The sequence below is a fragment of the Stenella coeruleoalba genome (genome assembly GCF_951394435.1).
Source record: "Stenella coeruleoalba genome assembly, chromosome: 1".
In the NCBI taxonomy this organism is placed as follows: Eukaryota; Metazoa; Chordata; class Mammalia; order Artiodactyla; family Delphinidae; genus Stenella; species Stenella coeruleoalba.
In genome coordinates, this window is record NC_137169.1 from 154,395,108 (window position 1) to 154,411,856 (window position 16,749).

Here is a 16,749-nt window from a genome sequence, read left to right on the forward strand (position 1 = left end):
GATATGGGGGGGGTTTGAGATGCTGACAAGTATCAATACTTTCAGATTCGAGTAGTGTTTATGTAAGTATTCTCTTTTTATTTGTCACATTGACAGTTTTGTTCTGTGCACTTCTCAGTACGCATATCTTATTTTATAATTAAAAACCTGAGTAAAGAATTGGTCGCTTCTTGAGTGCTGGATGTGGGAGTGGGATGAGACTATTTCATTTTAAGCCCTTCACTACTGTTTGCGTTCACATGTTATTCATTCAGCATTAATTGAACATATGCTGTGTACCAAGCACTCTTCTAATTTTATATGTGTTTTAACTCATGTAATCCTCACAAGAACTCTGTGATATGGGAGCTTATCTCCATTTTATAGATAAGGAAGTTGAGACCTAGAGTTATAGAACTTGTCCAAGGTTATATAGCTAATGGGTAGTGCCAGGCCCATTTGCCTCAGAGAATCTGAATTTTTACAATATAATCTAGAAGAGAAATTTAATTGCTAATTATAAGAAAAAAAATTGCACATTAAAGAAGATGACAAGTTTTCATCTATCCAGTTAGAGAAAAACACACAGTCTGTCTTTCACACACGTACATCTTGTATTGGCAGGGATTTTCCTTATTAAGCAATTATTTATTGACCGTCTACGTTGTGCTAGGCACAGGTGCTGGGGATAAACACTTAATAAAATACACCCCCTATCTTCAAATAACTTGCACTCTACGTGAGGAAGTAAGCCAACAGTTGTAGTAGAGGTTATATACCAAGTGATACATCGCTGATGGCAGTATAAAATCTCAAATCTTTTGGAAAGAAGTTTGGAGATAGCTACCTCAGAGCCTTCAAAATGTTCATTTGCTTTGATCTCAATCTCATTTTTATGGATTTATTGTAAGAACGTATTCTCAATACGGAAAAAAGCTTTCATGCATAAAAACGGTTATTGTCTGATAATATTGAAAAGTTGGAAAGAATTTAAATGTGTAAAATGGTTAACCAGTAAACCCACTCAGTGGAATATTTTGTAGCCCACACAAAAAAAATCAAGGTTATGAATCTCCTGATTATATGAGAAATGATTGATTTCAATGTTAAATGGAGAAAAGTTGAACATAAAATTTGATATCCAATATGATGGGAGCTTTGTCCCAGAAAAATCACCCTAGCCGGTGTACAGAAGGGAGGAAGGAGAGCAGATGACAGGAAGGAAAATTATTCCAAAGCCTTATCATTAGTCTTACTTAAGTAATAGAATATCAAGCAATTTTACTTTCTAACTTTTTCATTCCAAATTTCCATGTAAGGGACATGAATTATGAATACTTTGTAGGAGGACGGTACACTTTTTCACAAAAATTTAACACTGTGTTCTAATTCCCTCCATTAGAGGGAGAAACTGTTGCATGTAATTGCACTTTGATGTGCTATTTAGAACCAGTCAGGAATTTTAGTCTACTTTTCTCTGACTGTGGTGAGGGTTTTTTGTTTGTTTGCTTATTTGTTTAGGATTTCTTTGAAATCAGTTTTAGAAGATTGATTAAACCATCATATTAAAAGTAGAGGAATTTTGCAATTTTTTTTCCTTTTTCCCCATTGAAAACTTGACTGGCTTTAGTAATGAAACATTAAAGAATTTGAAGTTCTTAGACTCTCAATTTTTTAAACATGTTCTGAATATAAAAATATATGTTCATTGAGCAAATGTTTGTAAACAATGAACAGCTTCTTGAAGGAAATAGAAGCCACCTCTGCATGTACACACACCTAATCTGCTCTTTTGTCTTAAAAAAGTATCAAAAATATTTTGCCATGTCACTATATACTCTTCTACATCAGAGAATTTGATTAAGTTTATGCATCATCTCCCAGGAAAAACGCACAGATATATTACGAATGTAGAACTCCTGAAGCCCATTCATTAACTCTGGTTGAGACCTCTTGTCATTCTTTTCTTAGTGGCTTCATAGCACATTCCTTCAGACGGTGAGCTGTTTTTCTTTAAGCCAGTCCCAATTTGGAGGCTCTTAGCTTTCTTCTAGGGTTTGGTTATAAACAATCTTATGATATCATGTTGGTAGATAAATCTTTGCCCACATCTCTGATTTCCTTAGGGTAAACTCCTGATGTAGGATTGTTGTTAGGTACCAAGAGCTACTCTCCAGAAAGTGATACCAGTTCCTCTCCCAATGATGGCATATAATAGAGTTCCTCATTCTTTAAGTGATTGTTCAAAGCAGTTAAAAGGTATAAATATACCGTACTGTTTTCATAAGTATAGGAATTCTGGTTGTTTATCGCTGCATAAGAAACCACCCCGAAACAGTGGCCTAAAACAATGACTAGTCATTTATTTTGTTCACGAACCTGGAGGTTGAGTAGGATATTGATTCTTTTACTACACTCTTACTGACTGAAAACAATACCTATTTGACTAGCTCACAGTTCTGCAGGTCAGAAGTCCAGGCACAGCGTGACTGGGTTTCCTGCTCAGATACACACGGGAACATGTGGGTTCCCTCCTGAGAGTGTTAAAGCACGTGAAATTTAAGTGTAAGACATTGAGCCCCAAACGTTGGATGTTCACCATAGTTTGTGTGGGTCACAGAGCTGAAATCAAGATGTCAGTCAGGCTGTGTTAGCATCCAGAGTCTCTGGGAAAGAATGCCTCCAGGCTTCTTCGGCTTGTTGGCATAATTCAGATTCTGCAGTTGCAGGACAGAGGTCCCCATTTCCTTGCTGGCTGTCAGTCGGGGGACAGTCTCAGCTCCTAGAGGCCTCTCGCTTGCCTTCCCTGCTGCAGCATTTGACTTCTTCAGAGCCAGCAATGGAGAGTCTCCCTCTTGTCCCTTTTGTACTTCAATTCAGGAAGAGTTCAGGTCCTTTTCATGGGGTGCCTGAGTAGGCCATATCCACCTAGAATAATCTCCCTATCTTAAAAAAATCAACTGATTTTGAACCTTAATTCCGTCTGCAAAATCCCTTCACTGCAGCACCTAGATTTAGAGGTTGATTGGATAAGTGGAAGGTTTGTGTACTTCAGTAAGTAGGAGTCTTAGGGGCTCTGTTAGAATTCTGCCTATTGCAAGCAGTGTCCCCACTTCACGGACCGAAGTGTCTTATTTCCTGAAACTCCTAAGGGAGTTTATCAGTGTTCATTTTATTTCAGTGACCTTGGTGAATGGGAAGACTACCACCTCCGTGAGCAGGAATGGCACCCAGCGTCCTGAGTCCACAGTGTGGCTCTGCTACTTAGTGGTGTGACCTTGGCTGTGCTGCTCTACTTACTCTACTTCTCTGCCTCTGTTTCCCTCATCTGTAAAATAACATGGAGTTAGTGATTGTTCTTTCCTCGTACGGTTTGTTTTTTTTTAAAATAAATTAATTTTATTTATCTATTTTTGGCTGCGCTGGGTGTTTGATACTGCTCTCGGGCTTTCTCTACTTGCGTCGAGTGGGGGCTACTCTTCGTAGTGGTGTGCGGGCTTCTCATCGCGGTGGTTTCTCTTGTTGCGGAGCACGGGCTCTAGGCGCGCAGGCTTCAGTAGTTGTGGCACGCGGGCTCAGTAGTTGTGACTCGGGGGCTCTAGAGCGTAGGTTCAGTAGTCGTGGCACACGGGCTTAGTTGCTCCGAGGCACGTGGGATCTCTCCGGACCAGGGCTCAAACCCGTGTCCCCTGCACTGGCAGGCGGATTCTTAACCACTGCCCCATCAGGGAAGCCCCCTCTTAGGGTTTTGATAATTAGATTTAATGCCCAGGGAACTCCAGGAACAGTGCTTGACTGTAAATTGCTTTAAAAGTGATTACTTTTGGAGCTTCCCTGGTGGTGCAGTGGTTGACAGTCCGCCTGCCTGCCGATGCAGGGGACACGGGTTCATGCCCGATCTGGGGAAGATCCCACTTGCCGTGGAGTGGCTGGGCCCGTCAGCCATGGCCGCTGAGCCTGCGCGTCCGGAGCCTGTGCTCCGCAACGGGAGAGGCCACAACAGTGAGAGGCCCGTGTACCGCAATAAAAAAAAAAAAAGTGATTACTTTTTAAAAAAATTCTTTTGAATCTGCAGTTAATGCAATTCAGGTGTGTTAAGCATGTTCATTAATAGGACTTCCTACTATAAAGAGACCCACAAATAAAAATAGAACTTTTCTTTCTTGTTCTTAACTATTTCTGACTTGCTATGTTATACACATATATGCCTTTTATGATGGGCTGCCACAAATTTATGTTGGAAAAAGTGGAATTTAAATAAATCTTTACTATGTTAATTTGATAGATTTTGATAATTCATTTCACTAGCATGGTATGATATTACCAGTAGCAGACTAAAATCTGAGTTCACTTCTGGTTCTGCCCCTAAATCCTGATGAGTCCTATAGCTGGAAAGGCTTTTGGATATTATACTACGAATTAGTTATAACATTTACTCTGTTTGTTTAGGAAAAACTGGAGGAGTGCCTAAAGCAGTTAAAGGAGGAAAGACTAATAAGACTTAAGGCTGATAAATGAGTCAATAAAGTAAACAATTTCTTATACTTTTGGGAGTGTTTTGGTTTTATTTCGATTTGATTTTAATCCATATACACATAGTTTGTAAACTTTAAAACTGTAATATGTTGCAAATTGGTTGTATCATATGGACTTTTGCATTTACTGGTATTTAGTGATCATATGATCTATATTCCAGAAAGCATGTTTTTAAAAATGTGAAAATCTCGTTTTGTGTGTGTGTGTGTGTGTGTGCGCGCGCTTTCTTATGACATTAGCTTATGTTCTGTTCATGATTCTTTGATTCAAGAAAGCACTTTTTGTGCATATACTATATATACAGTAGCATAAAAGACATAATGAGACTCTCCTGGCAATGAATTAGGAAAGTGAATCATTTAAATAAATTTAAGATATTGGAAAACTTCTAAGAATGTAATGAAAGATAAAATTATATACTATAAGAATTACATCAGGTAATGTGCATGAAAGCAGGGCATAATCTAAAAAGTTCTATCTAAATATACTTTATCAGAGGTTGAGCGTAGGGAGGAATTTTTCAAAGTGCATCCACTGGATTGGCGGACACTCATTCAATAAATGGTGAGCACCTGCTTATATAAGGCAAAAGGGGCATCATGAACATAACAGCCTTTCTGAGAAGTACTGGAGTTGAGCTTATAGGGGGCTTTAAGTGCATAGGTGATGAGCGGAAGGGGAAGAGTGCACGGGAGTGAACATTTTGAAGGAGCCAAAGAAAACATTGGTGATCGTACATTTAATAAATTGGGTTTGGTATGATTTAGGACTTTTAAACGTAAGCATTAGATATTTTGCTCGCTAAAGTTAATTCTTAACATCCAGCAGAGTTGTAATATGTTTTGTTCAGATCAGATTCTATAATTTACTTTCTAATTTAAGGGAAACTTAAAGCAGGTAATTTTCTAATGTGGAATGAGGCTCCATTATGAATTGAACCAGTTAGAAATGTGATCTTTTGTGAAAGATCGTTAATAAAACGATAACTTTGGTTTATTTATATACCACCTAAGTGTTATATAGGAAACTTTGTTGGGTGCCTGGGGGTTTTGGTTATTATGTGATATGGTCTCTGTCTTTACTGGTGGAGAGTTAGCTTAATTACAGATTAATTACATTTTGAGTGTTTTAGTTTTGTTCCTTGAAACTAGGCAAGACTACTTTTGATGACAATGAGAAAAAAATCATGTCAGACATTTTCCGTCTTCTTTTATAGCTGGAACATGAAAATGCCCAGTTAAGAAATATAAATTTCTCTTTGTCTGAAGCCCTTCATGTCCACTCATTGACAAGCATGATCCTGGATGATGAAGGTGTTTTGGGCAGCATTGAGAATTCTTTTCAGAAGAATTCTTTTCAGAAGAATTTCTTGGATCTCCTTAAATATGCTGGGTTAGTTCATTTTCTCTTCATGGCGTTCTTCTCTTTCCAACTATAATGGTAGTTTGCTGAGGAACTGGAGCAATTTTCATCACTTACGTGGCCTTATTTAGCCAAATTTAGTGTAATTATAGGTAATATAGTTGACGTTTTAAAAGGAGGAATTAAATTTTTTAAGAAATGCAAATAGGGGAGCCTGCTTTGGTAGAGTGGGGAGCCTATTATAAAAGAGTAACCTGTAGACAGAGTAATTAGTAGGTACAGTTTTTTGTACAGACTAAATTGAAGGCAGTTTTCATTGAAAATATTCGGGAATGGATAAGAATTTTCCTATCTTTCATTTACTTTGCTTGTTTGATAAGTTTGAATTAAAGTTATTTTTGTCTTAGACATAAAAATTATTATTAATCTGCAGGGAAGATATAGGTCAGTGGTTCTCAACCGTGAGCAATTTTGCTGAAAGAGGGGAGTGGAGATTGATAGTTGATGGAGTGGTGTTTTGTCAGTGAATGAGTTGGTGTTGGGAAAGGAAGGAACAAACACATTCTTGGAAACTGGAGGAAAGGTGGTAAAGAAGTGTGGGAATGGAGGTGTGACTGGCAGTGGACGGGGTGCATGGTACATGTTGAAGCTGCTAGTGAGACAGTGGGATGTCTCCTAGAGGATGAATCTGGAAAGGGCTGAGAATTTGGGGGAGAGAGAGGCTTGTAGTCTGGAGTAGGATGTTGGCTTTTAAGATTTTAGAAGTATTTCATGATTGTAGGTCTGGGGAAATCTAAACTGCTCTTCTGTAATTATAATAACCTTTGTCTTTTCTCCTTTCCTCCTCTGGTCCAGGCTTGGGCAGCTGACCACAATGGCTGGTATAGATCAGTCAGATTTTCATTTACTAGGTCGTCCCCAGATGAATTCTACTGTTAGTAGCCCACCTAAAGAAGAAAAGAAGGCACTTGAAGAAGAAAAATCAGAATCAAAGCAGAGTGCCCCAGGACCAACGCAAAATCTCCAAGTAAGTGGAGAGGACAGCACTTAAGGATTCTAAGAGTGATTAGCAAAAAGGAAATGACCAAGTCAGAGAGAAAATAATAATGGTCAGTCTCTAATAGTTCATATGCTCGGGAGCTAGAAGACTCTGGAGTCCTCTCCAAATCTGAGATTAGTAAATGTGGACCCGTTTCATGATACTGTATTGTTGTACATAAGAAAACTGGAAGTTCTTTAGAAAATGTATGAGTTAAAGCAAACTCTCCTTAATGAAGAAAGAAAACATTACAGAAAATATCCCAAATTTTAAATTGTATAAATGTCTGTTCTATTCATATTTTATCTAGGTTTCTATTTGTATGCAGTCAGCTTAACAATGAAGGAACACTAATGGAGGTACACGTACTGATACAATTTTTAAAGTAAGTAATCTTGACATAGCTGATACGTAAGATATTACAGTGACTCACCTGGTCATGGGAATGGGAGGGGAAACCTGTCAGCTTTTCCTCCAGCCTCACTTGGAGCCCCCTTCGCCCAGCTCAGCCAATCTCAGACTGGTCTTGGGAACTGACAGTCTGGTCACAAACTATATTATATACTGTTTACATGTGCCTGGAGGATAGCAAAGAAATTAATTTTCTTACAGAGTAGGGTTTTATTTTTAGTGAGGGAAAGGAAATGGATAATAACTACCCCAGTCACCAAAGTCTGAAAATGTAGCGGACATAGCCTTGGATATAGCTAGGTTAAGCTGAGAATCACTTGGCAGGATATAATTAGAGAAAAACTGGCTCTGAAATCTTCTGAATAATCAATTGACTGTGTTAATAATAAGATCACAGAGTAACATTGAAGTTTTGAACTCTACTTTTTAATGGTTGGCTTTGTTCATCACCGAATTTTTGTCTTGTCTTTTGTTTTTCCCTCCAGTTTCAGAAAATTACAGGTGATGCTGGGATTCCTTTGCCTGTCGACTCCTTCCATGTCCCAGTCTCTACTCAGGAGGCCTTAGAAACTTCCAAAGACAACCTGGGGGTCGCAGTCACAGAGCAGCGGCAGGAGTCTTTTGAAGATTTCATTGCTAGAACATATTCTCCTTCAGCAGACGTCATTTCTGGAACTGGAAGTCAAAGAAAAGAAGAGGAATTACTTAGAAATAGCAGGTCTTCTTCAGAGAAAATGACCAGAGCATAATATACCAAAAACTACTCTGCTAAGAAACAACCTGGGAAGGACCTGCATTCTTGCTCTGACTCACCTGTAAAGCAGAAAAGCAAAGGAATTGGGCAAAATAATTCTTTGCTTAATGAACCAATTAGAAGTGAGTCTTCGAAAAAACACATTTCTGTTAAGAAAGAGAGTACAATAGTGACTGTTTCTTCAAAGACAACTAAAAGTAAACTCAGTCTACTAGAACATTCTGAAAGTGATACTCTTGGATCTGATTGTGAATTTCCAGAAAGCATCCATATTCCATCACGCCTAACATAGGTCTAAATCTTTTAAAATCTTTTAAAATTATGTTTTTGCCTTCAAATTTTAATAAATTACTTATGTTTTTATTATAGCATATGGTGTTTTAAAATACTTGACTGGAAGCCATTAGAGAAAGATTTGTCTATACTTTTTTATTATAATGGAAGTTTTGGTGTATTTTTCCTTGTGACAGTTTGCACCATTCATTCAGCTGGTGTTTACTGAGGGCTTCATATGTACAGTCCTTTTCTGGGTGCTATTGCTTTCAGCAGTGAACAAAATAAAGCTTTTACTCTCCTGGAACTAACACTCTGTGGTGGGAGAAAACATAAACAACAAAACAGGGTAAGGGGTAAAAAGAGATGGGAATAATAAATGGAATAGTTTTACCATTTGGTTAACTGTCAAACTATTATAAATCGTATGGCCAGAAGCCATTGACATATTTTAATTCACAATAACCAGAGAGCATCAAACAATTTACCAAGGCGCTTAACCATGTTTATGGATTACAGCAACACTATGAGGTAGGGAACTATTACCATCCCCACTTATAGATGAGGAGTCTGAGGAGACATTTTGTGAGTTGCCCAGAATTACACAGCTGTAAGTAAGTGGGAAGCTGGGATGTGACCAGAACCCATGCTCTTTTTTTTTATGTATGGACTTTATTATGTTTCATTTGTTTCTGATTTATGTGATTTTTTTAAAGATTTTTTTTGATGTCGACTATTTTTAAAGTCTTTATGGAATTTGTTACAGTATTGCTTCTGTTTTATGTTTTGGTTTTTTGGCCACAAGGCATGTGGGATCTTAGCTCCCCAACCAGGGATCGAACCCTCACCCCCTCCATTGGAAGGCAAAGTCTTAACCACCGGACCACTAGGGAAGTCCCCCTTCTGTGGTGATTTTTATGGCAGTTTTTTAAAATTTTATTTTTTATTGACGTATAGTAGAATTACAGTGTTGTGTTAATTACTGCTGCACAGAAAAGTGATTCAGTTATACATTTATATACATTCTTTTTCATATTCTTTTCCATTATGGTTTATCACAGGATATTGAATATAGTTCCCTGTGCTATACAGTAGGACCTTTTTGGGTTTTTTTAAATACATCCACTTTTTAAAAAAATAAATGTATTTATTTTATTTTTGGCTGTGTTGGGTCTTCATTGCTACACGCGGGCTTTCTGTAGTTGCGGTGAGCGGGGGCTACTCTTCTATGCGGTGTGCAGGCTTCTCATTGTGGTGGCTTCTCGTTGCAGAGCACAGGCTCTAGGTGCATGGAGTTCAGTAGTTGTGGCACACAGGCTTCAGTAGTTGTGACTTGCAGGCTCTAGAGCGCAGGCTCAGTAGTTGTGGCAAAATAGTCAATAATTTAATACTGAATGGAGAATTAAGGACTCTAGAGCTAACCTTTGGAGAAAAGTAAGAACCGAAAAGATAAGATTTGGAACACTCATTATTCCTGTTTTCATATAACAGGGTTTCTTGTCATCCAACTATTCGTTATCTACATCCTAAGGTGTCTATAGATTCCAGCCCTTCTAAGTCAGCAAATTGCTCATCCTGTTTCAGCAAATTGCTCACTGATGGATTCATAACATAAACATAATACCGTATAATAGAAATAAAATTCAACTTTAAAGTGAAATTCTGAATTTTAAAGATATAATATCATGAAGCCATTGTAAATAATACCAGAGATCTGCTTGGTTAAACATACAAAGCCATTGATAAATGAGGATGTGTAGTTAACAATTTAAAAAGATACAATAGAAGTAAAAGAAAAAACAATTGAGTATCAAATAATTAAGAGAAGGCCTTGGAAAATAGTTGAATTTTTACCAGAATTAGCCTGTTTGAGCTGCTAACATTGAACATGCAGTGAAGGACAGTTTACTGTCCCATAAACCAGTTTTGCTGAAATAATCACTCAAAACAAAATGTAATTCTTTTTTTTAATTGTGGCACTTGTGCGTAATTAAAATTTAACCTAAATTTTACTGGCTATAAGAGAAAATATACTGGATTCGTTTATATAATAACATATTTTGACATAAATTTCAAATGAAAATTATTTTCAAACGTATTTTCAATTACTCTTCAGTCACTATTTACAGATGATTTTAAGTATATGGATTTTTTTTTTCATGTACAAATCATCCTTGAAAAATAAGGATTCTTTTACTTGAGTAGGACGTATCTTAATCCGGAGATCAGATCTAGGTCCAATAGACAAAATTTTAAAACTTAAAATTTTCTAATAGTAAAAGGCACTTAAAAGGTTAAAACCTCCTAACAGACCAGCATTCCGACTATAGAATCAGCCGATTTATGGGTAGTGAACATTTTGTTATCAAAATACTCACCCACAGCTGAGTGAGCCTATAGCATGGATACATGGTAGATTTCTGTACCAGAAATTGGATGAGCTTGTGTGTGGATCTCCTTCCAAATGCTAAGATTTCAAGGGCTTAACTGAGACCAGAACAGCATTTTCCAAAGTTGCTAGAAACAGAGAGTCCTTTAAAATGTTCCACTGACAAAGGGTTGTAGAGCCAAATAAAGTTGAAAAACACTTCAGACCAAACTCTACTTAACAGTGAAATTCACAGAGCACATTATAGCTCATTCCACATCTCAAAAGTCCTGCAGTCACGAAACATGTTTAAATTTACTGAACCCAGGATTTCTCAAGTTTATTTTACTACAAAATCCTTTTTCTTACTTTTTTTTTCTTTTTTGTTGACTTCACATTCACTAATGTCCCATGGGAGCATAGGTGATATTCAAAATATTTAACAAACTTCAAGTGAAGGCACTAAACAATCAGAAGGCTGTCTGACTAATTAGACTGACCCTAAAACTAGTGTTCTTTGGATCACTATTTAGAGGAAAAATCTGGTTTAAAACTGAGATTTTAATTGATAATCTAATGCCATCAATCTGCAAAGTTGCCTTAATTAGTAGGGGTTTTTTTTTCTTTTTTTTTGGTTACAGTTGCTGGACTTAAAATGTAGCTGATATAATGTAAATCATTTCAAAAAGGTCAAATGTATGATGTCACATGTTCTCTAGCATCAAATCCATTTCACTAAGTCTAAAATAATCTCTTTCAAGAGACACAATATTTTTTTAACCCTGGAAGGTTCGGTTCTAACCTTAAAATAACTTAAAGACACTTTTCAAAACTAAACTAAAAATTAAAAAAGTAAATAATAAGTAGAAAAAGGCAAGAGCTAAAGTAAGAGACATTTTCACTGGCCATTAAAAAAATTCTCTTCTTAAATCTGATTTTTAAAAATTAATAGAAAAGACTGGCAATTAACTTATTTTCCCTGGTGACTACTGCCTGTTTGGGGTGATACAAACATTCACCTAGATAACTGTGATTTAGGAGTAATAAGAATTATATTTTTGGTCTCTGTCCCAGTTTCTGCCACAGAGTTTCTAAAACCCTTGGGATTTCCTAAGTGATGAGATGATAATGGTGTCTTTTGTTATGTTAACAAGGTGATCTTTGGAAAGCACCTAAGGATGGGAGCAGGCAGCCTGTGGAGCCAACCTTGTGATTAGAGGTTGGAACTTTCAGTCCCACCCCCTTGCCCTCAGGGCAGGGAAGAGCCACTCAAGATTGAGCTCAATCGCCCATGGCCAATGAGTTATTCAGTCACACGTGTGTACTGAAGCCTCCATAAACCCCCAAGGACAGGGTTCAGGGAGCCTCCCAGTTGGTGAGCACATGGAGATTTGGGGAGAGTGGGCTCCATGCTTTCTCCCCATACCTCGTCCTATACATGTTCTCTATCTGGCTGTTGCTTTTATCATTTTATAATACACCGGTTAATCTAGTTAATAGAATATTTCTGTGAGTTCTATGAGTCACTTGAGCAAATTAATTAAAGCTAAGAAGGGGGTTGTTGGAACCTCTGACCTGTGGTACAAGGGTCAGAAGCACAGGTGACAACATATACTTGGTGACTGGCACCTGAAGTGTGTGTGTGCATTCCTGCTGGACTGAGCCCTCAACATGTGAGATCTGATGCTATCTACAGGTAGATAGTGCCAGAATTGAGTTGAATTATAGGACACCCAGCCGTTTGAGCACTGCTACGCTCTCTCATTGGAAATGGGGTGCTCAGGACCACTTAATGCTTTCCAGGCTCTGGCTTCTGTGAATTCATGACAACAGTAACCTCTGAAACATACACATGTACCTTTGCCACAAAACACTTCTGATAGACACATAAGAAATTAATAAAAGTTGCTAAAAAGGGGGGTAAGGGACCTAACGTTGTTTGGATGAGGGGCAAAAATATTCCAGAAGGAATTACTACTACTATTTATCTTTTGATAGTATGTGAGTTTTAAATATGTGATCTCATTAGATTTTCCAAATACAAATAAACAAGATAATTATCATTTTTTAAAAAAAGGCTGAAGAAAATGTAGTTTTATATACTTCAGGAAAAAGAAAATCGAGGGAGGATTTGATTATAGTGTTCAGTAGGCCAAGAAATGTGAATAAATAAAGAATTACTATAAAGGGGCCAGAAAAATGATTTAGGAGACAAGACTTTAGGAGACACTTTCTGATAAGCAGAGCAGTAACTCTTCCCATTTCCTTTGTTTTTGGCCACGAATGGTTAAAGGCTCCTGTGAGAGGGCTACAAGGGGACTAGTGTCCACATCAAGTGGATAGCTTAGATCCTGATACCAACTACTGGAAATTATCCAGGGCCCAGGAAAGAAGTACTGGTAAGCTGCAGTTGCCAGCACGGTGCTTGGTAGATGTAAATATTTGTGGGTCCGCTAAATTAATGGTAAGACTATAATTCATAATATCTTGCACACAAACTAGATTGGTAAGTTTTCAGTGGATGACTTTATTACCATTCCGAACTCAGTTAGATGGAACAGTACTCCTCAATGATTGAGAAATCAATCTTCCTCAAACTTCATGTATCACCATCTGCAAACATTGCTCTCTGTCACAGATTACCTGCCTTCAGCTATGGATGACACAGTGAGATGCATTTCATTCTCCTCTTCCTGGACACACAGAACAATGACCTTTTCTCACCTCCCTTGGAGCCAGGCAGAGGTCAAGTTTTTGCATTCTTGTTGAAAGGGTATGGGTCTACCACTTTCAGGCCTGGCCAGGAGATATTATGCATGATTGCCCATGTTCCCTTCTGCTGTAGTTTAGGTAGTCATGCATTTAAGACAACACCTCAAGGTGGAGGGGGCATGGGTTCCTGATTCACTACTTGAAAGCAATCTGCTAAGAATGAACCACCTAATTCACACTGGTCTCTGACAAGAGAAATAAACATTTATTAAGTTAAGACACTTGGCTTTCAGGAGTGTTTGTTAGACTACCTAGCATCAATTACCTTGAGTAATTCATTGCTAAACTGGTACACTGGTAATAACCATGGACTAGTGATGAGTCTACTTAATTCCAATCCTCTCCATTTCTCATTGCTGATTTACTCTATACTCACCAGAAATTATTTTTCATAGGACTTCTTGATGACCATGTCAGTCTAGAATTATCCATAGTACCTCTATGTCTATCTCTTCCTCCAATTCAACTTCCCAGTAGGGGACCTGGCATTACCCCTCTGTGTAGATACAACCATGGAGGATCAGGTCCTAACGAGATCATATCTAGAAGGGCCCTGTTCTGCAAGGTTAATGGTTTATTTTGCTATACCTTGGATTCATATGTTAGTTTAAAATAAAAAGTGACATGATTTTTGAAGGTTGAAGCTGAGTGGCTGAACCAAATTTCTATAATCAAGTTAACATATATTTTCCCCCTGAGTCTGTACTAGGTCATTTCTTAAAAATTATTTTTTCTATCCTATGAATCTGTATGTTTACATGAGCATTAGCTATTATTCCCAACGTCTATGTTATGGACGGAAAATAGGGTTCTTCTCGTGTCCCAACTCAAATCAAACAGTAAAGCATTGTTTATATTATACAAGGTTTACATTGCACAGGACTGTTTATATTCTACAAGGATCCTGAGGTCATGTCTAGACCCAATGGGAAAAAATGTCATAATAGATTAGTAAGGACTGTAATGAAGATGGAAGGGGAAAGTGGTGGCATATGTGCTAGGCATTTATTTCCCCAACTGAGGTCATTTCCTTGTCATGTACAGTAAAAAATCACAATGCTACTGTAGTTGCTCATGTGCTGCAATCCACTGCCCACCCATCCACCCATCTAACATTTTTGAGGACTTAACCTGTGCCAAGGACTCTACTCTCTGCCTGAAAGGCAAGTGAAAAATACAACCCAGGTCTTTCCTGAAGGAGCACATAAAGGAAGACTGATCTCTGAATAGTAAGTAACACAAGATAATGGCTGAATGGGTGGTGTCTTTTATCGTGTACTTGCAGGATAGAAAGCAGAGAGAAAAATAGCTCCAAAGAGTTGGACAGTTATATTATCATTGATTTTCGAGTGACCACCAATTAAAGGGCATGCTTAGCAGCTAGAAATGAGGACCTCATTAGATGACTACAAGAGCCAGACACTTTCAAAACTTTCCCCTAAACTCTCAGTTCCATTTTCATTTCATGAAGAGACAGCTTGGGAAGTCAGAGGTCACGCTCTTGTATGTCCACAACAGGGATGATTTAAGGCACCGGTAAGCTCCTGCTGAGCTGCCACCTAAGGTCATACGACTGTGAATCATGTCGGGATATAATGACTTGGGCAACATTCTTTCCTGCAAATACGTACAAGATGGATGGTGAATAGTATTGAAGTATAATATATGGTGCCGATCATGAATTTAAATTCCCTCAGAAATGGAGGAGAAACAATTAGCAAAGGGCATTCTTGACTTCGTTGAGCAGCAATGCCTCTCTGACTCCTGAGACACTCATTTTCAGCAGTCAGGCCACAAGATGTGTCTTCAATTTCTGCAAAATCTAGTTCTAGCTAGATTTTGGGAACTAATGGGAACATGATCCTAATGGATGTCTCATGTTTCTCATGCAGCGTGGCTGTGGAATTTTATGGGATGGAGTCAACAAAAAAGACAGGTCCTTTTTTACAGCATTCTTTATATCTGTTCAATCTTGTCACTACCATTGTGTCCTACTAAAAGGACATTTCAGGGACTGTGTGAGGCCTGGTACAGTGCGTTTTTATAGTCAGAGTGGGTCAGCGGATGGAGAATCACATGAGAGAAAACAAGAGGATGAGGTGCTATTCCCGGCTCCGGCTTCACCTCAGAGAATGACCTTGGCAGAAGCACTTAACCTCACTTTGAATCTTTGAACCTCAGTTTTCTCATCTGTGAAATGAGGAAAGAACATCTGCCCCTTTGCTCCCTCTCAGGATTGTTGGAGGATTAAACAGATCAGGGCTATAACCTGAAGTACGGTGAACTCATGAGGAAAAAAATTAGACATCACTTAACTGTATAATATTCTTTTTAATCATTACTAATTTCCAAAGGTGAAGAAAACCTTGTTAAAAAAATATGTAAGCTGACTGTTTTTCTGGAAACAAAATAAAGGCTCAACTAGCAACCCTGCATTAAAAAAGAGAACCTGAAATTCACATTCCAAATCTACTTCGAGACAGAAAGACCCCCAAATTCCTTCCAGTTTCCTAAGATTTTTCCACTATAATTTTTTTTCGTTATTGTCTTCTTCATAAAACGTTAGTTATATTTTGGGGTTTTGCTATTGCATAGTTTAGCATATATAAGGAAATCGTCTTTCCAATTCACTAATAAAAAAGGGAGTACAGGAGAGAAGAAGGAAGAGAGGGAAGGAGGAAGGAATAAACAGAGAACAAACCCACGTGGCTAAAAGAAACTGACCTGAGAAGACAAAACAATTCATAATTTAAAATACTATATAATACAAATGAAGTTAAAGATGTGTTTGCCCAGAAGAGGACTGACTTGAAGTAAACTGATATGATTTTCTGGATAACACCCTGTATTTCCCTGCTTTAGTGAAACAGTCAGTCATAGAAGAGCTCTATCTACAGGGAAATTATGAAAGAAATAATCTTCATTTCTCCATGATTCTTTAAAACCAAATTGGACTTTATTCCTTCTTATTTCTCTCTCAAACTCCACTCCTCGACATAGAAAATAGCATTCTGGAATGACTTAGAATTAGAGATCAGTCAATATTTCATGATTTTAAGGTTCTTCATTATGAAAAATGTGAATTTGGGCCCAATAATCCTAATCCTAGCTTTTCCTTTAGTTCTATAGTTCTATCAGGCCATGTTGTTAGAGCACTGTTTACACTTATTGCCAATAGTCTCTGGATTGGAGGTCAAACTGTTACTTACCTTCTTCAGCATACCCTTCAATGATTAAATGCCCCCAAGGACTTTT

General features: G+C 37.8%; 1 protein-coding gene and 1 pseudogene across 7 annotated transcripts in view; one reads left to right on the forward strand and one right to left on the reverse strand.

Annotated features, from left to right (window-relative positions):
• Positions 1-5,181: 5,181 nt before the first annotated feature.
• LOC307176512 (centrosomal protein of 78 kDa-like) lies at positions 5,182-8,693 on the forward strand (annotated as a pseudogene). Its single transcript, XR_013831786.1, has 5 exons — positions 5,182-5,271; positions 5,732-5,907; positions 6,733-6,904; positions 7,227-7,275; positions 7,813-8,693. The product of XR_013831786.1 is annotated as a centrosomal protein of 78 kDa-like (transcript).
• LOC307188557 (metabotropic glutamate receptor 7-like) overlaps positions 7,732-16,749 on the reverse strand; it is a 49,886-nt gene continuing 40,868 nt past the window's right edge. For all 6 annotated transcript variants that reach the window (XR_013828990.1, XR_013828991.1, XR_013828992.1 and 3 more), the window contains one exon: positions 7,732-8,002. The gene's annotated coding sequence lies outside the window, so the exon portion shown is untranslated. The remainder of the gene's footprint in view (positions 8,003-16,749) is intronic.